The sequence below is a fragment of the Tursiops truncatus genome, chromosome 6 (assembly GCF_011762595.2).
Source record: "Tursiops truncatus isolate mTurTru1 chromosome 6, mTurTru1.mat.Y, whole genome shotgun sequence".
Lineage (NCBI taxonomy): Eukaryota > Metazoa > Chordata > Mammalia > Artiodactyla > Delphinidae > Tursiops > Tursiops truncatus.
This window is the reverse complement of record NC_047039.1, coordinates 92,183,757-92,207,018: the sequence shown is the minus strand read 5'-3', so window position 1 is coordinate 92,207,018 and position 23,262 is coordinate 92,183,757. Positions and strand designations below refer to the sequence as shown.

The following is a 23,262-nucleotide window of genomic DNA, read 5'->3' as shown; positions in this document are numbered from 1 at the left end:
TGACTAAATGATATGATAAGGAGAGAAAATGCAAAATATTTCTCTCCCATTTGGACTTTTCATTGCAGAAGGACTACTTCCAATGAGGCAGCAGCTGGGAAAGCTCTCAATTTACCATGTTGGGCTCATAAGTGGAGAAAACTCTCTAAATCCAGTCTCCTCGATAACAGAATATATCTCCCTAAAATTAGATGACAGGAAGAGTAAGGAGCAGAGGTGTCCACTAAGTTGATGGTCCAATCCTAGGAAAGATGCTGCAAGGCCTAGAGGCAAGGTCCCTCGGCAGGAAGCAGGAACGGGACACTGCCTGGACCTTGCAATAAGCAGCTTTCCCATTGGCTCCTTGCAGGTCTCAGAGCAGCAGCCCACAGGACAGTAGAGGGGCTGGGGCGAACCTGAACATGGCAAAAATAGAAAGAGAACAGGATGTGCAGCATTTTGCTAACAACAAAGGACCCCGAACTCCACAAGATTAACATAATTCCAGAGACAGACACACCTTTTAGAACTTTGGCCAATCACGTTTTTGTTTGTTTCTTTAGATGCCAACACCAGGAGAGAATATCTGTATCACCCAGATAAACACAGCATTTAAAAATATAATATAAATCAAACTAATAGATGTGTATGGTAGGAAAATTCAGACAATACACAAAGAAGTAAAATGAACAGCTGAATCTCCCTTCACCCCACCCCCATCAATTTCTTTTCTTTAGGTCTTATATGTATCCTACTTGGGAAAAAATATGAATATACCAACCTATTATCCATATGGATCTTTTATTCTTTACGTAAAAGCAATCATACTATAGACTTCCTGCTTTTCAGCTTACTTTCTTCTTACCTAGTGATGCATCTCTGAGATTTTTCTATGCCATTTTTCACATGGAGTCCCCCTTCACTCTCTGTAACTGCCGCATGGTAGTTCACAGATGACCCTTAACTTATTTTACAGGTCTGCTGCTGATAGATTATTTAGGCGGTTCCCAGTGTTTTACTTGCTATTATAAACAGGGCTACAAAGAATCTTCCTCTACGTACATGTACTTTCGTGACAACATCCATAGGATACATTTCCAGAAGTAGGACTGCTGGGTCAAAGGATTTGAGCACTTAAAACTTTAATAGGGCCAAACTGCCCTCCCCCAAACATTTTCTCTGTGTTTTAAATGATATAAATCTGATTTGAAAATAAGATTCAAGAAACTCATAAGAGTTTTGATGGTTTTTCCCCCCTTATTAGCTATATCTTTAGTGACCCTAAAGAATTTTAAGTGAAAGAAAATATTTACCACCTTGTTAATAACTGTAAGCTGTTCTTAAAACATACTCGGGTGATCTGTCCTCACCACAGACTATTACTCTGTGTTTTCAGGTTTAAAAATTGATGATTTTTTACCTTATGAACAGAAGTCTATTATGACTCCATCAGTTTTTTAGAAGTAATCAAATTTGTACCTCTTTTCCTTGCACTGTTAATGTTAAGAGTTATCCCATAGCTAAGTTGTGCCCATTTGTCCATAATGAAAGAGGGTCTATTCCTTCTGCTGTTGTTGCCATTCTCCATGGTTTAAAAGTACAAAATTTTCCATCCACCAAGATAACTTCTGGATGGACTCAAGCAATGTAAAAACTGAAAACATGAGAAAATAGAGTGACTCTCCGACTTTAGGATGGGAAAGGACTTCAAAAACATAAAGTATAGAAAGAAACCACAAAGAACAAAACTGATAAATTTCATTACAAAACACTAAAACTTTGGTTTTTATGGTACCAACCATACATAACAACTCAAAGAAAAGTGGCAATCTGGGCAAAAAATATTTGCAACATATATGTCAAAAGGCTAAGACCTGTCATAAATAAAGGGTTCTTATAAATCAATATAATTTATAAAGAAAAATATAAACACTTCAATATAGAAAAAAAGAACAAAATATAGGGAAAATTTTCAACATTATTAATAACCAAAGAAATGCAAATTAAGCACTGAGGTGTCACTTCCACCTGTGAAAGGTATTCTACCCCCCCCCCAACAAGTATATTTTAAAATATCACGTGTTCTGTGTTGGGGAGGGTGTGGGAAAAAAAGACCCTCTCCTTAATCTCTGTCAGAATTATAACTAATAATTATAAAAGTATGACTCTATTGGAATTATAAATTGTCTTTCCAGAAGGCTATTTCAAAAGTTTTGATCGACTTTATCAGAAAGAGTTTATCCAGAGAAAATTACCTTCAATATGTTCAAAGATTTTTGTAAAGAATATTCAGTACAGAGCTACATGTAACATCAAAGAAAAACCAAACAGCAAATAATTGGTTAAATAAGATGGCATCTTATAAACCATCCAATGACTTCCTTTATCACTTGGAATAAAATCAAAGCAAGTCCATCCATGGTCCACTGCCTGCCTTTCTCTTGCCCCTCATCTTGTCCCTTCTCCTCCTCCTCACTTTGTACTCCAGCCACACTGGCCTTAACCAGAGATCTGCCATTAGAGCGGCATGGAGGGCAGGCAGGCAGGCAGGTTGGGATTTCACTAAGTCTGCCTCAGAATCAAGTGGAACTTTGCTTTCCTTGGTCAGTATCCTCCAGAGTTATAGCTGCAGTCTGGGGCAACATTCAAGATCTCTGGCTATTAATACCATGTCAGGAGGAGCTTCAAGATGGCAGAAGGGTAAGACATGATCACCTTCCTCCCCACAAATATATCAGAAATACATCTACATGTGGAACAACTCCTACAGAACACCTACTGAACGCTGGCAGAAGACCTCAGACCTCCCAAAAGGCAAGAAACTCCCCACGTACCTGGGTAGGGCAAAAGAAAAAAGAAAAAACAGAGACAAAAGAATAGTGAAGAGACCTGCACCAGTGGGAGGGAGCCGTGAAGGAGGAAAGGTTTCCACACACTAGGAGCCCCTTTGTGGGCGGAGACTGCGGGTGGCGGAGGGGGGAAGCTTCGGAGCCACGGAGGAGAGCGCAGCAACAGGGGTGCAGAGGGCAAAGCGGAGAGATTCTCGCACAGAGGATCGGTGCCGACCAGCTCTCACCAGCCCGAGAGGCTCGTCTGCTTACCCGCTGGGGCGGGCGGAGGCTGGGAGCTGAGGCTCGGGCTTCGGAGATCGGATCCCAGGGAGAGGACTGGGGTTGGCGGCGTGATCACAGCATGAAGGGGATTAGTGCACCACGGCTAGCCAGGAGGGAGTCCGGGAAAAAGTCTGGAGCTGCAGAAGAGACAGGAGACTTTTTCTTCCCACTTTGTTTCCTGGTGCACGAGGAGAGGGGATTAAGAGTGCCGCTTAAAGGAGCTCCAGAGACGGGCGCGAGCCTCGGCTATCAGCGCGCACCCCAGAGACGGGCATAGGATGCTAAGGTTGCTGCCGCCACCAAGAAGCCTGTGTGCGAGCACAGGTCACTATCCCCACCTCCCCTCCCAGGAGCCTGTGCAGCCAGCCACTGCCAGGGTCCCGTGATCCAGGGACAACTTCCCCGGGAAGACGCACGGCGCGCCTCAATACATACCCCTCCCTCCCCCCTGGCCTGAGTGAGCCAGAGCCCCCGAAGCAGCTGCTCCTTTAACACCGTCCTGTCTGAGCGAAGAACAGACGCCCTCAGGCGACCTACACACAGAGGCGGGGCCAAATCCAAAGCTGAACCCCGGGAGCTGTGCCAACAAAGAAGAGAAAGGGAAATCTCTCCCAGCAGCCTCAGGAGCAGCGGATTAAATCTCCACAATCAACTTGATGTACCCTGCATCTGTGCAATACCTGAATAGACAACGAATCATCCTAAACTGAGGAGGTGGACTTTGGGAGCAACGATATATATATATATTTTTTTCCCTTTTTCTCTTTTGCTCAGTGTGTATGTGTATGCTTCTGTGTGTGATTTTGTCTATATAGCTTTGCTTTTACCATTTCTCCTAGGGTTCTGTCTGTCTGGTTTTTTTTTTTTTTTTACTTAAAAATTTTATTTACTTAATAATTATTTTTTATTTTTTACATTAATAACTTTATTTTATTTTCTTCTTTCTTTCTTTTTCTACCTTTAATTCGGAGCCATGTGGAGGATAGGCTCCTGGTGCTCCAGCCAGGGCTCAGGGCTGTGCCACTGAGGTGGGAGAGCCAAATTCAGGACACTGGTCCACAAGAGACCTCCCAGCTCCATGTAATATCAAACGGCGAAAATCTCCCAGAGATCTCCAACTCAACGCCAAGACCAAGCTCCGCTCAAGGACCAGCAAGCTACAGTGCTGGACACCCTATGCCAAACAACTAGCAAGACAGGAACACAACCCCATCCATTAGCACAGAGGCTGCCTAAAATCATAATAAGGCCACAGACACCCCAAAACACACCACCAGACGTGGACCTGCCCACCAGAAAGACAAGATCCAGCCTCATCCACCAGAACACAGGCACTAGACCCCTCCACCAGGAAACCTACACAACCCACTACCAACCTTAGCCACCAGGGAGAGACACCAAAAACAATGGAAACTACGAACTTGCAGCCTGCGAAAAGGAGGCCCCAAACACAGTAAGTTAAGCAAAATGAGAAAACAGACAAACACACAGCAGATGAAGGAGCAAGGTAAAAACCACCAGACCTAACAAATGAAGAGGAAATAGACAGTCTACCTGAAAAAGAATTCAGAATAATGATAGTAAAGATAATCCAAAATCTTGGAAAGAGAATGGAGAAAATGCAAGAAACGTTTAACAAGGACCTAGAAGAACTTAAAGAGCAAACAAACAGTGATGAACAAAACAATAAATGAAATTAAAAATTCTCTACAAGGGATCAATAGCAGAATAAATGAGGTAGAAGAACGGATAAGTGACCTGGAAGATAAAATAGCGGAAATAACTACTGCAGAGCAGAATAAAGAAAAAAGAATGAAAAGAATTGAGCACATTCTCAGAGATCTCTGGGACAACAATAAATGCACCAACATTCAAATTTTAGGGGTCCCAGAAGAAGAAGAGAAAAAGAAAGGGGCTGAGAAAATATTTGAAGAGATTATAGTTGAAAACTCCCCTAATATGGGAAAGGAAATAGTTAATCAAGTCCAGGAAGCACAGAGAGTCCCATACAGGATAAATCCAAGGAGAAACGCACCAAGACACATATTAATCAAGCTATCAAAAATTAAATACAAAGAAAAAATATTAAAAGCAGCAAGGGAAAAACAACAAATAACACACAAGGGAATCCCCATAAGGTTAACGCTGATCTTTCAGCAGAAACTCTGCAAGCCAGAAGGGAGTGGCAGGACATATTTAAAGTGATAAAAGAGAAGAACCTACAACCACCATTACTCTACATAGCAAGGATCTCATTCAGATTTGATGGAGAAATTAAAAGCTTTACAGACAAGCAAAAGCTAAGACAATTCAGCACCACCAAACCAGCTTTACAACAAATGCTAAAGGAACTTCTCTAGGCAGAAAACACAAGAGAAGGAAAAGACTTACAATAATAAACCCCAAACAATTAAGAAAATGGTAATAGGAACATACATATCGATAATTACCTTAAATGTAAATGGATTAAATGCTCCAACCAAAAGACATAGACTGGCTAAATGGATATAAAAACAAGACCCGTGTATATGCTGTCTACAAGAGACCCACTTCAGACCTAGGGACACATACAGACTGAAAGTGAGGGGAAAAGATATTCCATGCAAATGGAAATCAAAAGAAAACTGGAGTAGCAATTCTCATATCAGACAAAATAGACTTTAAAACAGACTATTACAAGAGACAAAGAAGGACACTACATAATGATAAAGGGATCAATCCAAGAAGAAGATATAACAATGGTAAATATTTATGCACCCAACATAAGAGCACCTCAATACATAAGGCAAATACTAACAGCCATAAAAGGGGAAATTGACAGTAACACAATCATAGTAGGGGACTTTAACACCCCACTTTCACCAATGGACAGATCATCCAAAATGAAAATAAATAAGGAAACACAAGTTTTAAATGATACATTAAACAAGATGGACTTCATTGATATTTATAGGACATTCCATCCAAAAACAACAGAATACACATTCTTCTCAAGTGCTCATGGAACATTCTCCAGGATAGATCTTATCTTGGGTCACAAATCAAGCCTTGGTAAATCTAAGAAAATTGAAATTATATCAAGTATCTTTTCCTACCACAAAGCTATGAGACTAAATATCAATTACAGGAAAAAATTTGTAAGAAATACAAACACATGGAGGCTAAACAACACACTACTTAATAACCAAGAGATCACTGAAGAAATCAAAGAGGAAATCAAAAAGTACCTAGAAACAAATGACAGTGAAAACACAATGACCCAAAACCTATGGGATGCAGCAAAAGCAGTTCTAAGAGGGAAGTTTATAGCAATACAATCCTACCTTAAGAAACAAGGAACATGTCAAATAAACAACCTAACCTTACACCTAAAGCAATTAGAGAAAGAAGAACAAAAAAACCCCAAAGTTAGCAGAAGGAAAGAAATCATAAAGATCAGATCAGAAATAAGTGAAAAAGAAATGAATGAAACGATAGCAAAGATCAATAAAACTAAAAGCTGGTTCTTTGAGAAGATAAACAAAATTGATAAACCATTAGCCAGACTTATCAAGAAAAAAAGGGAGAAGACTCAAATCAATAGAACTAGAAATGAAAAAGGAGAAGTAACAACTGACACTGCAGAAATACAAAGGATCATGAGATATTACTACAAGCAACTATATGCCAATAAAATGGACAACCTGGAAGAAATGGAAAAATTCTTAGAAATGCACAACCTTCTGAGACTGAACCAGGAAGAAATACAAAATATGAACAGATCAATCACAAGCACTGAAATTGAAATTGTGATTAAAACTTTTCCAACAGGGGCTTCCCTGGTGGTGCAGTGGTTGAGAGTCCACCTGCCGATGCAGGGGACATGGGTTTGTGCCCCAGTCCGGGAAGATCACCCATGCCGCGGAGCAGCTGGGCCCGTGAGCCATGGCTGCTGAGCCTGCGCGTCTGGAGCCTGTGCTCCACAACGGGAGAGGGCACAACAGTGAGAGGCCCGCGTACCACAAAAAAACAAAAACAAAAAAAAACAACCTTCTAACAAACAAAAGCCCAGGAATTTGCTTCACAGGCAAATTCTATTAAACATTTAGAGAAGAACTAACACCTATCCTTCTCAAACTCTTCCAAAATACAGCAGAGGAAGGAACACTCCCAAACTCATTCTACGAGGCCACCATCACTCTGATACCAAAACCAGACAAAGGTGTCACAAAGAAATAAAACTACAGGCCAATATCACTGATGAACATAGGTGCAAAAATCCTCAACAAAATACTAGCAAACAGAATCCAACAGCGCATTAAAAGGATCATACATTATGAACAAGTGGGGTTTATCCCAGGAACGCAAGGATTCTTCAATATATGCAAATCAATCAACGTGATACAGCAATACTAACAAATGGAAGGAGAAAAACCATATGATCACCTCAATAGATGCAGAGAGAGCTTTCGACAAAATTCAACACCCATTTATGATAAAAACCCTCCAGAAAGTAGGCATAGAGGGAACTTTCCTCAACATAATAAAGGCCATATATGACAAACCCACAGCCAACATCATCCTCAGTGGTGAAAAATTGAAACCATTTCCACTAAGATCAGGAACAAGAAAAGGTTGCCCACTCTCACCACTATTATTCAACATAGTTTCGGAAGTTTTAGCCACAGCAATCAGAGAAGAAAAAGAAATAAAAGGAATACAAATTGGAAAAGAAGAAGTAAAGCTGTCACTGTTTGCAGATGACATGATACTATACATAGAGAATCCTAAAGATGCTACCAGAAAACTATCAGAGCTAATCTGTGAATTTGGTAAAGTAGCAGAATACAATATTAATGCACAGAAATCTCTTGCATTCCTATAGACTAATGATGAAAAATATGAAAGTGAAATTAAGAAAACACTCCCATTTACCACTGCAACAAAAAGAATACAATATCTAGGAATAAACCTACCTAAGGAGACAAACGACCTGTAGGCAGAAAACTATAAGACACTGATGAAAGAAATTAAAGATGATACAAACAGATGGAGAGATATACCATGTTCTTGGACTGGAAGAATCAATATTGTGAAAATGACTCTACTACCCAAAGCAATCTACAGATTCAATGCAATCCCTATCAAACTACCAATGGCATTTTTCACAGAACTAGAACAAAAAATTTCACAATTTGTATGGAAATACAAAAGGCCCCGAATAGCCAAAGCAATCCTGAGAAAGTAAAACAGAGCTGGAGGAATCAGGCTCCCTGACTTCAGACTATACTACAAAGCTACAGTAATCAAGACAGTATGGTACTGGCACAAAAACAGAAATATAGATCAATGGAACAGGATAGAAAGCCCAGAGATAAACCCATGCACATATGGTCATCTTATCTTTGATAAAGGCGGCAAGAATATACAGTGGAGAAAAGACAGCCTCTTCTATAAGTGGTGCTGGGAAAACTGGACAGCTACATGTAAAAGAAGGAAATTAGAACACTCCCTAACACCATACACAAAAATAAACTCAAAATGGATTAAAGACCTAAATGTAAGGCCAGACATCATCAAACTCTTAGAGGAAAACATAGGCAGAACACTCTATGACATAAATCACAGCAAGATCCTTTTTGACCCACCTCCTAGAGAAATGGAAATAAAAAAAAATAAACAAATGGGACCTAATGAAACTTAGAAGCTTTTGCGCAGCAAAGACAACCATAAACAAGATGAAAAGACAACCCTCAGAATGGGAGAAAATATTTGCAAATGAAGCAACTGACAAAGGATTAATCTCTAAAACATACAAGCAACTCATGCAGCTCAATATCAAAAAAACAAACAACCCAATCCAAAAATGGGCAGAAGATCTAAATAGACATTTCTCCAAAGAAGATATACAGATTGCCAACAAACACATGAAAGGATGTTCAACATCACTAACCATTAGAGAAACGCAAATCAAAACTACAATGAGATATCATCTCACACCAGTCAGGATGGCCATCATCAAAAAATCTACAAACAATAAATGCTGGAGAGGGTGTGGAGAAAAGGGAACTCTCTTGCACTGCTGGTGGGAATGTAAATTGATACCGCCACTATGGAGAACGGTATGGAGGTTCTTTAAAAAACTACAAATAGAGCTACCATACAACCCAGCAATCCCACTACTGGGTATATACCCTGAGAAAACCATAATTCAAAAAGGGTCATGTACCACAATGTTCACTGCAGCTCTATTTACAATATCCAGGACATGGAAGCAACCTAAGTGTCCTTCAACAGATGAATGGCTAAAGAAGATGTGGCACATATATACAATGGAATATTACGCAGCCATAAAAAGGAACGAAACTGAGTTATTTGTAGTGAGGTGGATGGACCTAGAGACTGTCATACAGAGTGAAATAAGTCAGAAAGAGAAAAACAAATACCATATGCTAACACATATACATGGAATCTAAAAAAAGAAAAGAAAAATATTGGTCATAAGAACCTAGGCGCAAGACGGGAATAAAGATGCAGACCTACTAGAGAATGGACTTGAGGATATGGGGAGGGGGAAGGGTAAGCTGGGACAAAGTGAAAGAGTGGCATGGACATATATACACTACCAAACGTAAAACAGATAGCTAGTGGGAAGCAGCCGTGTAGCACAGGGAGATCAGCTGGGTGCTTTGTGACCACCTAGAGTGGAGGGAGAGGGAGGGAGATGCAAAAGGGAAGAGATATGGGGACATATGTATATGTATAACTGATTTCCTTTTTATAAAGCAGAAAATAACACACTTTTGTAAAGCTATTATACTCCAATAAAGATGTTAAAAAAAAAATACCATGTCAGTGGTGTCCTGACCTCATTATTAACATCTTGCTTCCAGTCTCATCCAGTTAACAGGCATGAGCCAGCTGGGTGCCACCACACCTTGACCTTAATTCTCCCCACAGTGCAAGACCCTACATGACCATTAGATCACCTGAGGAACATTAACAAGTACCAAGCCCAGGCCCCACCTCCAGAGACTTTGATCTTATTGGTCTGGGCTTTGGAGGCTATAAATGCCTCCAAATGATGTAGTTTTAACATCAGCCTAGGTGGAAAATCATTGCTGGGCGTGTGGCAATCTCATGGTCCAGGCTGATAAGCAGCTCCTATGGCTTAAGCAGATTTGAGCTCTTTCTTCATCAGTCTGAAATAAGCTATTTGGTTAAATTTTGTTAGAAGACAGCTCTTTTCTATTTTTGTAGTTAAGTCCTTCCTTCCTTTGGTCTTCAGAGTCTGGGTTTCAGCCACAGGTCGATGAGGTTTCTGACATAATGGCTTCGAGATCTCGTACTGAGCACCTGGCTTTCAAGAGTCAAGCTGCTTTATCACTGTAGGATTTATCATCCTCATCAGCGGATATCTCCTTTCCCTTCCCCTCCCCTGAGGCTCCTTCTCTTGGGATTAGTTTAGATGAATATTTTCTACCCTAGGACATGAGTGATTAACCAGGTCAGAAGGGATGAAGTGGGAGGCTGGATATAGAACCACAGAAAACATCTTAAATGCAGGTCAAACTGAATCTGGCTAACAAGTTTTGTGCTTTAAAATGCTATACTAAATTTCAAAATTCAGAAAGATGACAGTTAAGAAAAAGATTATCCCTGAGAACAGGTTTGTTCTGTGCAGCCTCCACCTATAACACCTGTGAGTGCCGAGAAAGAGCAGTAAATATGGCCTGGGTAGGTCTTTAATCAGCTTTGAATTATAGGCAATAGATCCCGCACGTGCCTCCAAAGCCTCCAAAGGGTCCCTGTTCAGTTTCCTTTGGTGACTGATGACAGTTCGAGACAGGGAGAGGGAATCAGTTCTAGTGAGGGTGTGGGAGGCCCATGGGTCTCTCTGAAATGACTCAGCCTCCCTGGGGGTTCCCCTACACATAATGAACAAGGGGGCCTGTCCTATCCTTCTCCTCTGTTCCCACACTTTCCAGGGTCTTATCAGCATTTATTTCAGGTAAGTTCCTGATCAGGGAAAAGAATGAAGAACCTATGCTAATAATGGTAATTTAACAAAAAGTATAAAAAATACTGCAAGAATGGGACAACACAAACTTGGCAAATGGCACCCCTGTCATTACATAGTCCTACTTCTCATTTGCTTTTCTGACATGTGAAAGCCAACCAATTTGGGAAAGGAAAATGCTATCCAAGAAACAAACAAGATTATACGAAGTGATGCCAAACAGTCATTTCTTGACCTATTTTAATGGGGACGGTGTCTATCTGCAAATCCCCAGCTGGATGCCTTACGTGTAGGCTCATTTTGAGATGTCTACCTCCCTAAAGAGTTACTAACCAATGCCAGCCTGGAGTCCTAGGGCTCCGGGCCCTGAATTTGACCTTTGGAAGATTCCTGCCTTCAAGCAGAGGGCTGAAAGTACCATAGGTGAAAATTCCATAGGCACTGCATTCGTTAGGGAATAAAGGGCTTTGTGAAAACTCTGAGATAGATCCTCCCTCTGTCTCTCTCTCCCCCATCTTCCTTCCTCTCCCTTTCTCTTTTATAAGGAGTCTATGTTCTATCCTATATTCGAAAACCTCTATCCTCTGGTGTGGGAGTTGGCTAACTTGCTCTGTAAAGAGCTACAGACTAAATATTTTTGGCTTTATGGTCTCTATCCCAACTGCTTGTGACACCCTGCAGGGCCTTCCTGAGGACAGACACCACCATGTCCCCCACCTCTTATTTGTAGAAAAGCTTTAGCCTCCTAGTCCATCCCCGAGTTCCAAGAGGAAAAATTTAACCAGAGGAGTTTTAAAAAAATACAGAAATAAAAGAAAACAGTCAAGGGAGACAAAATAATAATAGTTCAGCCATGAAACAAAGTCAAGGACCTTTAGTTCCTCCTCAAGGGCTATAGATAATACCCTGAGCCACATCCTTGAGTTGTTTTGCAAATACTAAAACCCCCACCAGGTGGAAGAAGTTAATGGCATGCTGACCACCAGCACGTAGACCCGGATGGGTTGGAACCAGAAGGTTGATGATTGAGATTCCTGAAACGTCACCCTGTTACCTCACCACCAACCAGTCAGAAAGACGTACGTGAGCTGGTCACACACCCTGAGACCCTCTCCCTCACCCCGCCTTTAAAAACCCTTCCCTGAAAGCCACTGGGGAGTCTGGGTCTTTTGAGCATGAGCTGCCCGTTCTTGCTTGGCCCTGAGATAAACGCTGTACTTTTCTTCACCATAACCCAGTATCACTAGATTAGCTTTAATGTTCATCGGGTGAATAAACCCAAGTTTGGTTTGGTAACACTCAGCTCTGCCCTTGTAGCACAAAAGCAGCTACAGACGATACATGAACAATTGGGCGTAGCTGTGCTCCATTTGGGCAAAGGCTGTAGTTTGCAGAACCCTGGCTACAAGTACCAAGAACCAACCATCCCTGAGCTCTGCTATTGACACAAGCTCTAGGAGGCTGAAGTCTAATCAACAAGCTGTGTGTGCGTTGGAGGTGGTGGTGGGGCTGAGTGGGCACCTAAAAGTAAGCAATAGGGAAAGGAAACATTAGAAAAAAATTGTCTCACAAGTCTTGAACCGGCACACTCCTTACTCCTAGAGGAAAAGAGGAAGCCAAGGACGACGAAGGGAGAGGGATCCCACTGAGTGATACATGCACCTGGAACTGTCAGGTGTTATTTTATTCAAGTCTGACAACACTAAGAAGAAGGTTGCATGGTCCCTACTCTGCAGACGAAGAAGCTAAGGCTCAGATGGGTGAGTGCCCAGAGCACAGGGCGAGGAAGAGGTGGTGCTGGTATTTGCACCCAGCTCTGTCTGACTCTGAGCCTGCGCTGTGTTTTCCCCAAAGCCAAGGCTTCAGTGATAAGGGTAGTCAGGCATGGAGTCTTCTCCCTTCTAACACCAGCATCCTCCCTTACAAAGCTTGGTGAGTGCCGGCCAACAGAGGAGACTCAGGCAAGAAAGAACCACAATGGCCAGAGACTTCTCATATGATGCTGAACCCTCACCAGGGTGGCTGCCCACTCGTGGGGCCTTTTTACAATGGTCTGTGCAGCAGCCAGAACACCAGCCCGCTGCTTACTTCCCTTCCTCTGGAGGCAGGTGCCTATTATCATAGGCCCTAACTTGTGTGCCATGAGCTTCTCTCCTGGCCTGGACCTCTCCTTTTTTTCACTAATGTCCGCTCTCCATTCCAGAATCCAATCTAGGATACCACATTGCATTTAGAGCCTTTCTATTTGACAATTTACGATGGTATACCCCTTCGGTTCCTCACAAAATGGGCTTTGGAAATGGAGAAAATGGCTCTTGTGCCAATGAGAGGCTGGGGTTTCTCACTTTCATCTTCAGTTTACTCTCCTTTCGTAAAGTTACTTCTCTGGGTCTCAGTTCGCTAGTGTGTAAAATGGAGCTGGTAGCAGAACTTACTTCACGTGATTGTTGTGAAAATTAAATAATTCTGGAAAAGTGCTTAGCTGGAGGCTGGGCATATAATGCACCCAGTAAACGTCAGCTACCGAGATCCGCTCTTGACAGTGACACGAGCAACTGTATCCCATGTTCAGATTCACCAACCAATGAATGGTCAGGAGCCAGCTGGAGGAGTAGACCCCAAATCTGAAAAATGTAGTTTCTCTGTACAACCCACTGAAGCACTGGGTGTGTTTGTTGGGATCAGGAACTACAGATTTGAATCTTGGCTACTGCTTCTTGGCTGTGTCTGGTGGATGGATGCCAGGGCTGTGACAACTGTGCAGTGGTGACAGAAGAGGGCCACTAACAGGCAGCCAGCTGGTCTCGTCCCGGCTCCTACAAATGTCTGGAGCTCGGTGTGACCAGCTGGGATGGGGCCAGGCCTAGGGTAACACAAGGTTCAGATGCACCTTGTTCTACAAATCAAACCAACCACTCCCCTTTCATCAGCAAGGTCCACTTAAGTGCTACGGACTCCATTCCAGGGAGGAAGAGGATGGAAATCAACACTGAGTGAGCTCATGTGATGTGTGCCAGGCCCTGCACATATATTATACATCAGAGTTGTCCTTCAATGTTTTTCACACACCTTTATCTGTAAACTATTTTGAGTACATACCATCTGAATACATACAAATAACAGATAAACATAATCTACATGCACCACTGAACTAATGTGTACATTACAGAACATGCACAAAAAGGGCATTTAAAATGGATAATTTATAGAGGAAATAAGCAATACGTTAAATAAACTAAAAATTCAAGGGACTTCCCATGAGAGTAGAGGTAAATGTTTAGTTCAAAAAGTCTTCTTGATAATTTTGAACTGCTTGGGGTCAACTTTTTTTTTTTTATACAGCAGGTTCTTATTAGTTATTTCTTTTATACATATTAGTGTGTATATGTCAATCCCAATCTCCCAATTCATCCCACCACCACCCTTGGGATCAACTTCTTATCAGATATCATAAGCCTATCTTTACTTTTACATCTTACTGGAGCTGACAAAAAAAAAAAAAACTCCTTCCCAGAGAAGTGTTCGCTCTGCCATTTCTGGTTTGTGTGGACAAACCAAAATTTAATTTCTGGTTTTTGTGCAAAAACCTTTTTAAGCCACATTTTGCAGTTTGCTAAAGTATGTTCAGTTTAAACTAGATAATGTTCTCTGTGAGTCCATGTTACCTGCAGAGATAAACTGCGGTAAAACATCATGTGCTGAATAAGAACAGAGCAGCCAAGCCCTTGCAGTTCTGGAACTTTCTCTGTTTTTTAAGGACATGCCTGGAACATGCAGCATACTGTGGGTAGCAGGATCAATCCATATATTAAGTATTAGTAAAGCTTAATTTCTTAGTAAGTAAAAAATAAATAGAAATGCTAAAAATTTCTACCCTCCTCACTCCCAAGAATTGCCCTGTACACTCCCTGGGGCATTTGACTATCTCTAGATAGTCAACAGCCCTATTAGGTAAGTGGATAAAGCCATGCCCATTTCACATGTGAAAGAGAAACTGAGGCCCAGAAAATCTATGCATGCATGATGTCACCCAGCAGATAAATATTTTCTTATTGAAGTATAGCTGATTTACAATATTGTATTAGTTTCAGGTGCACAGCAAAGTGATTCAGTTACACACACACACACACATACACACACACACATATTCCTTTTCAGATTCTTTTCCATGATAGGTTATTATAAGATATTGAATATAGTTCCCTGTGCTATACAGTAGGTCCTTGTTGGTTATCTATTTTATATATAGTAGTTTGTATCTGTTAATCCCAAACTCCTAATTTATCCCTTCCCTCACCTTTCCCCTATAGTAACCATAGATTTGTTTTCTGTGAGTCTGTTTCTGTCTTGTAAATAAGTTCACTTCTTTCATTTTTTTTTGATTCTACACATAAGTGGTATCAGATGATATTTGTTTTTTTCTGTCTGACTTACTTCTCTTAATATGATAATCTCTAGGTCCATCCGCGTATTCAGCAAGTAAATTTTAAAGAGGGGTTTAAACCCAGGGCTCTTAACGCCAATTCCAGCCCCCTTTTTATTTCACCCTCTCCTTCTATCCCTCCACCTCTGCCAATGTGATTCCCCTGCTATTCTCACCTATCAACTGTTGAAATTAAATGCCAGCTTCCAAGAGGCCACAATCTGAGTAGTGGAAGCAGCCCAGACACCAGAGCATTGAGACAGCCGAGCAATCTGAGTGGAGACCCCTCCTGGCATTAAGTAGGAAGGGCTTCTACTAGAAGTGCTGCTCACCTATGAAAAATCTGAGATTTGGGAGAATCAGACTGAATCCTAAAATTAATAATAAAAGAGATGAATCTAGCGAAAGATGGGTGACCATGTGGATCGTACAATGGTCCAGGGTCCTAGCTCTGGATGTGGACAGCCTGAATGTGAATGCCAGCTGTACCCCTCCTGGCTGTCTAAACTCCACTGCGAAGTCTCAGTTTCCCCAACTGTAAGATGCTAAAACTTTGGTTGTTTTGAGGATTTAAGAGATCCTTCTCAGCACTCAACCCAGTGCCTGGCACATGGTAATACTCAGTGAATAGAAGCTGTTACTTCTGTTTGATTTGCCAATGTAGTGATCCCGGGCAGAGCTGTGATGGTCTTACAAGTCAGAGCCTTGGGCTGGCCCCTCTGTTAAGACCCCCAGCACCACACACCACAAGGGGTCAGCCTCAGACTCTGTACAACTTTCCATCCCTAGAGATGCTGATTATAAATCAGCATATTTACTTACTTAGGTAACCCTGCTAAGACTCTCATTTGCACATCCCTGGAAAGAAAGAAAACTGCTTTCCTTTACAGAAAAAAAAATTAAGGGTGATTAAGGTGCTTCTTAAATCCCAACTGGTTTCTCCCTGTTACAAAATGACTCTTCCTTTCCCCTTGATTGGTATTATGTTAACTCATTTGTATGTTAACACAAATAGATTTTAAAAAAAATAAATTTATTTATTTTTATTTTTGGCTGCATTGGGTCTTCATTGCTGCATGTGGGCTTTCTCTAGTTGCAGCGAGCAGGGGCTACTCTTCGTTGTGGTGCACAGGCTTCTCACCAGTGCGTGGTGACTTCTCTTGTTGCAGAGCACGGGCTCTTGGCATGCAGGCTTCCTTAGTTGTGGTACATGGGCTCAGTAATTGTGGCTCGCAGGCTCTAGAGCGCAGGCTCAGTAGTTTTGGCGCACGGGCTTAGTTGCTCCTCGGCATGTGGGATCTTCCCGGACCAGGGCTCGAACCCGTGTCCCCTGCATTGGCAGGAGGATTCTTAACCACTGCGCCACCAGGGAAGCCCAAGACAGATAGATTTTTACACTGTCAAATTACAGTTCTAAGAAAGCACACCCCTGGAGGGAAGTGATCTCTCAAGGAAGGAACAGAGCTATAGACTGAGTGAGAAAGGCCTGGACTGGATAGAGGTCCTCAACCAAAGCGGCAGCATCCCACCAGGGATGGGCGCAGAAATGTATGGTGGCTCTTATTTTCTCAGATTGTCACAATGACTGGGGGGCACAGTTGGCATTTAGTGTTGGGAGGGTAGAGGTGCTAAATTTCCTATGATGTGTAGGACAGTCCCACACAAAGAATGAGTCATGCTTGGAACATTCCTTGATGCTCAAGGGGGTCTTCAAACTAGGTGAGCCCACAGACCAGAATCTGGGACCTGTGGGGGGGCCTGAGGAGGCCAGGGTGACCTGGGCCAGCTCTGTTCTCACAAGCCTTTGTGAACACCTCCAGGTCAGGACACATGGCAGCCCTTTCCTGCAGGGGATCCTCAGCTAGACTGTGAGATCCACGTCAGCACACGCCATGTTGAATTCATCTTTGTACCTACCACACAGCAGGTGCTCAAAAAGTTGATTTTAAAAGGTGAGTCGGTTTGCCTTTAGTGGAGTGGGCTGGCTGGGCAACAGCTCTGGCATGAAGACCAGAGGGCACCTGCCCCAAGGACAGCAGATCCTGCAGGGCTGGAAGGAACCCAAAGGCCTAGAGCAGAATATCTCAAAAAGCCATCTACTCACTGCCTACATCAAAATGATATTCCCAGGCCCCATCCACCTCTCTAGGGAGGGGGCTCAGGTATAGGAATTCTGAACAAGCTCTTACCATGTGAGAAACACATCAAAATTGTGTCAGGTAATCTGTGACCGTGGAGTGGCTTTGTTGGGATAAAGGAAGTTTGGGGCTTGTGAAAGCTCTTGGTCACCACTGCGGAGGAATTTTCTGGATCAGAAATCTGTTGTCTATGATATCTGGGTTTTCCCATGAAGGCATGGAAATTAAATGAGAAATTCAATTTCTAGGTATATTTTTCTGAACTTTAAAATAACGTTTCTTTCAAACATGGCAATTGGGCCTCGGATTATTATGCAGGAAAGAGGGACTCCTGTAACCCCTGAGACTTAAGTAAAAAAGTTCCAAAGAGCTACTGACCGACTTCAGTTGAGCACCTCGTGTGAGCCCCCTGTGCTACGTGCCAATGTGGATTTAATCCTCATAACAGAGCATCCTTAGGAAGGGAGCAAGGTTATCGTCATCCCCATTTTACAGATAGTGAAACCAAGGCTTAGAAACATTAAGTAATTTGGCCACGTTTACACACCAGTAGGTGACTGAACTAGGATTCAAACTTAGGCAGTGAGACCTGCCAAACCTCAACCCTGGACCACTTCCAGCACCTTCCATGCAGCCCAAACGGCCCCTTACAAGCACACTCTGCTCTGCGCTCATCCCAAGAGAAGATCAGGGTCTTGCTTTTGCATGCACTGAATCTTTTACACCTGTCCAGCTTTGCCAATTACTGAGGCTTCCCTATGTCTCTTTGTCTGTGAGTGGAGGTGGGGCACTGGAATTGGAATGAAGTCTTTAGAAAGAATCTGTCAGTGTTCCTCCCAAAAGGAAATATTTACACTCTGGATGGTTGGTTGGCTCCCAGTCTGTGACTTTAGAATCTGTACGGCTGTACTGCTTAAAAATAATTAGCTTTTTAAATTTAACTGACAGCTCAAGTCACCCAAAACGAGGTTATTTTAGATCATTTTCTCTACCAAGACCAAAAAAAGACCAATTCAGCAATTAAAAAGTTAGAGTTCTATACTGCCTAAGACAGTTGGGTCATCAGAGACACGGACTGATTACATCAAGCACTATAAAGCTCAAATATTTCCAATAATTATCAAGAAGTACTGGGCATATCAATTATAAACAACTAAAAGGGCTTGCATAACAGAAATCTCTTGCATTCCTATACACTAATGATGAAAAGTCTGAAAGAGAAATTAAGGAAACATTCCCATTTACCATTGCAACAGAAAGAATAAAATAGCTAGGAATAAACCTACCTAAGGAGACAAAAGACCTGTATGCAGAAGACTATAAGACACTGATGAAAGAAATTAAAGATGATACAAACAGATGGAGAGATACACCATGTTCTTGGACTGGAAGAATCAACATTGTGAAAATGATTATACTACCCAAAGCAGTCTACAGATTCCATGCAATCCCTATCAAACTACCACTGGCATTTTTCACAGAACTAGAACAAAAAATTTCACAATTTGTATGGAAACACAAAAGACCCCGAATAGCCAAAGCAACCTTGAGAAAGAAAAATGGAGCTGGAGGAATCAAGCTCCCTGACTTCAGACTATACTACAAAACTACAGTAATCAAGACAGTATGGTACTGGCACAAAAACAGAAGTATAGATCAATGGAACAGGATAGAAAGCCCAGAGATAAACCCACACACATATGGTCACCTTATCTTTGATAAAGGAGGCAAGAATATACAATGGAGAAAAGACAGCCTCTTCAATAAGTGATGCTGGGAAAACTGGACAGCTACATGTAAAAGAATGAAATTAGAACACTCCCTAACACCGTACACAGAAATAAACTCAAAATGGATTCAAGACCCAAATGTAAGGCCAGACACCATCAAACTCTTAGAGGAAAACATAGGCAGAACACTCTATGACATAAATCACAGCAAGATCCTTTTTGACCCACCTCCTAGAGAAATGGAAATAAAAACAAAAATAAACAAATGGGACCTAATGAAACTTAAAAGCTTTTGTACAGCAAAGGAAACTATAAACAAGACAAAAAGACAACCCTCAGAATGGGAGAAAATATTTGCAAACAAAGCAACTGACAAAGGATTAATCTCCAAAATATACAGGCAGCTCATGTAGCTCAATATCAAAAAAACAAACAACCCAATCCAAAAATGGGCAGAAGACCTAAATAGACATTTCTCCAAAGAAGATATACAGATTGCCAACAAACACATGAAAGGATGTTCAACATCACTAACCATTAGAGAAATGCAAATCAAGACTACAATGAGGTATCACCTCAACATCAGTCAGAATGGCCATCATCAAAACAATCTGCAAACAATAAATGCTGGGGAGGGTGTGGAGAAAAGGGAACTCTCTTGCACTGTTGGTGGGAATGTAAATTGATACAGCCACTATGGAGAACAGTATGGAGCTTCCTTATAAAACTACAAATAGAATTACCATATGACCCAGCAATCGCACTACTGGGCATATACCCTGAGAAAACCATAATTCAAAAAGAGTCATATACCACAATGTTCATTGCAGCTCTATTTACAATAGCCAGGACATGGAAGCAACCTTAGTGTCCATCAACAGATGAATGGATAAAGAAGATGTGGCACATATATACAATGGAATATTATTCAGCCATAAAAAGAAACGAAATTGAGTTATTTGTAATGAGGTGGATAGATCTAGAGACTGTCATACACAGTGAAGTAAGTCAGAAAGAGAAAAACAAATACCGTATGCTAATACATACATATGGAATCTAAAAAAAAAAATGGTTCTGAAGACCCTAGGGGCAGGACAGGAATAAAGACCCAGATGTAGAGAATGGACTTGAGGACGCGGGAATGGGAAAGGGTAAACTGGGATGAAGTGAGAGAGTGGCATGGACATATATATACTATCAAATGTAAAATAGGTAGCTAGTGGGAAGCAGCCACATAGCACAGTGAGATCAGCTCGTTGCTTTTTGTCCACCTAGAGTGATGGGATAGGGAGGGTGGGAGGGAGGGAGATGCAAGCGGGAGGAGATATGGGGATATATGTTTATGCATAGCTGATTCAATTTGTTATAAAGCAGAAACTAACACACCATTGTAAAGCAATTATACTCCAATAAAGATGTTTTAAAAAAAAAAAGGGCTCACATAATTTTAGGCTTCTTTATTGTGTTCCTCTAACTGCATCTGTCGCTAATTTTGAGCTAAGTCCAGAAAGGAGCTCATTATCTAAAGGCCTGCAGACAACTCCCAGATGATTCAATAGCCAGCCAACCTCCTTTGGGGAACTGGCTTTGCTAGGAATGTTTTTATTATGATTTTTAAAAAGTTATCCAGCTTCACTTGATATGTATCCACACAACTGGACAGCCAGTAGCATGAAGGTGTCAAATGGTGGTTTATATAACTTGTCAAAAATCACCCCAAACCATCAGGCAGTTTCATCACCCTTGTGCCAGGAACCGTGGGGCAGAGGAGGCTTAAAGATGAAGGAGGCACACTCTCCGGACGCTGGGTGGAGAGTTCTTACCTGTGAGCACCCTAATACAAGACAAGGTTCAGCCACAGAGAGGTGCCCATGGCTATGTGCTGGAGATGGGGTGGGGAAGGAGCCCTTACCTGGGTGAAAACACACGCCCTGTGAGTGTGTCTGTGTATGTGTTGATATGTGCATGAACACTCCTGCGCATGTATGTGTGTGTGTGTTGGGGGGGGTTACAGTCACCCATGGGAAAGAAATGACTTCATTGGAACTCCTACTCTGAACACCTCCCCTCCAGCTGAACAACTCCTAATTCCATCAGCAGGTTTTCTGTCCAAGGCTCTGGGGACCCAAAGACTCACAATCCACTCATTCTCCTGACACACCACCCCTAAACCTGATGTTCCACCCAAATCTGGAATAGCACCCAGGAGTCTCCGTCAGCCTTCACCCTATGCCAATTTGCCAATTTTAAGAGTTGCAGTGAAAGAAGTATAGACTTTGGGTTGAGATAGGCCTGGGCTGTAGTCTAGACTTGGTCCACACTGACTGTGTGACCTTCAGGGGTCCTTGAGATTCAGTTGCAACCTTGGCACAATGGAGAGAGTTGTCCCTTCCACTTAGGACTGTCATGTATTAAACCCAGCAGGCACTTAAAACCAAGCATCCTCTCCTCCCTCCCTCAAAGCCATTCTGTTATTCCAACCCAGGTTTGGAACTATTGGCCAGGACTTTTCCATTCAAATTAAATAAAAACACACTCCATTCCCTTATTAAATGGAACCATTGCTTAGCTGAAACCATTGCTTGTTCTTTCCTTTTCCTTAACAGTTCCTGTTTTCCTCTGATACAGGAAAGGCAGGCATGAAAAGGCTTTGCTCAACCTCGGCTGGCAGTTGGACCAGATCAGAATCCTAGGCCTAGAGGTGTTTTGGTGATCAGACATCAGCACCAGCCCTTGATCTGGTGCACGGACCTGCCCTCTCTTCAGCCCTACACACACACACAATGTGCTCACAAAGCCTGCCAACCCTAAAGTCTATCTGCACAACAAATTTTGTATCTCCGAGAATGTCATATTCTGTTTCTAGTCAGTGTATAAGGTGAAATTCATCAAAATTATCCTTGAGAATCCTTAAAACGTCCATAAAGCAACCAGCAGCCGTGTCTCGTGTGGAGTCCAATGAAGTCACCTCTTCCTCCTACTATGAGCTAGGTCATCACTTTTTTGTTTGACTACCAGATAAAGAAGCTGGCTTGTGGTTAGGGGCCAAGAAGCATGAAAAACATACCTGCATCTTTAAACGCTAAAATCATAAACGGAGACCAGTAGAGATTTCAGCAAATGTATCAATCTCCCATCTCATACCCAGGGCCCAAGCTCATGAAGAATCATTCACACTATTCAAAGAGGTCACTATTTTTCCTTCTCTCAAACTCGCCTTTCTTTCAGTTTTTTATTTGTTTGCCTAACTGAACTCACTTATGTTAAATGTTTGCGTGATCAACTTCTAAATCAAGGTTTATTTTGTATTGACTCTTTCCATAAAAAGTTAATGACTGATCGACGGATTTTTATAAGAGAACAGGATAACCAAGCAAAACTGGTTATCTCAGTCCTGAGACCTTTACTTGAAGACACTGAAAATTGCATGAACACACTCTAAATGATGCTCTGTCCAGGACAGAGGATATGCAGCCCCGATAAAAAAGAGAGAAGGGAGTAGGACAGATGAAAAATTGTGAGATAAGTGACTTTTGCACGTGCACCAATAAACACTTCATACTTTTTCATCCCAGAACTTTGTGGCAGATGGAGCACGTCTAACCTCAGGTTTTGTCCTCTCCCCACAGCAGCAGGGCAGGTCCCAAGATTCCTTGAGTTACATTTGGCATAAGCACCTACCTGTGTCATGCTCTTTGCTCCAAGGTGTTGGGGAAACCAAGATAAATAGGTCACTCTCCCAGTCCTCAAGGCACTCACTATCTAATCGAGGAAATCAGGTGAGGAAACAATAAATACACTAAATGCTATGGATATAACAAGACACACTTGGATGGAATATAAAGGATGGAATCTTGGGAGAGGAGGGCCATAGGGCCTT

The 23,262-nt window shown here is 42.0% G+C and overlaps 1 protein-coding gene across 17 annotated transcripts in view; it reads right to left on the bottom strand.

Moving 5' to 3' along the window:
* Positions 1-23,262, bottom strand: part of PALM2AKAP2 (PALM2 and AKAP2 fusion) — a 627,479-nt gene that overhangs the window by 293,967 nt on the left and 310,250 nt on the right. The gene's annotated exons all lie outside the window — the stretch shown is intronic.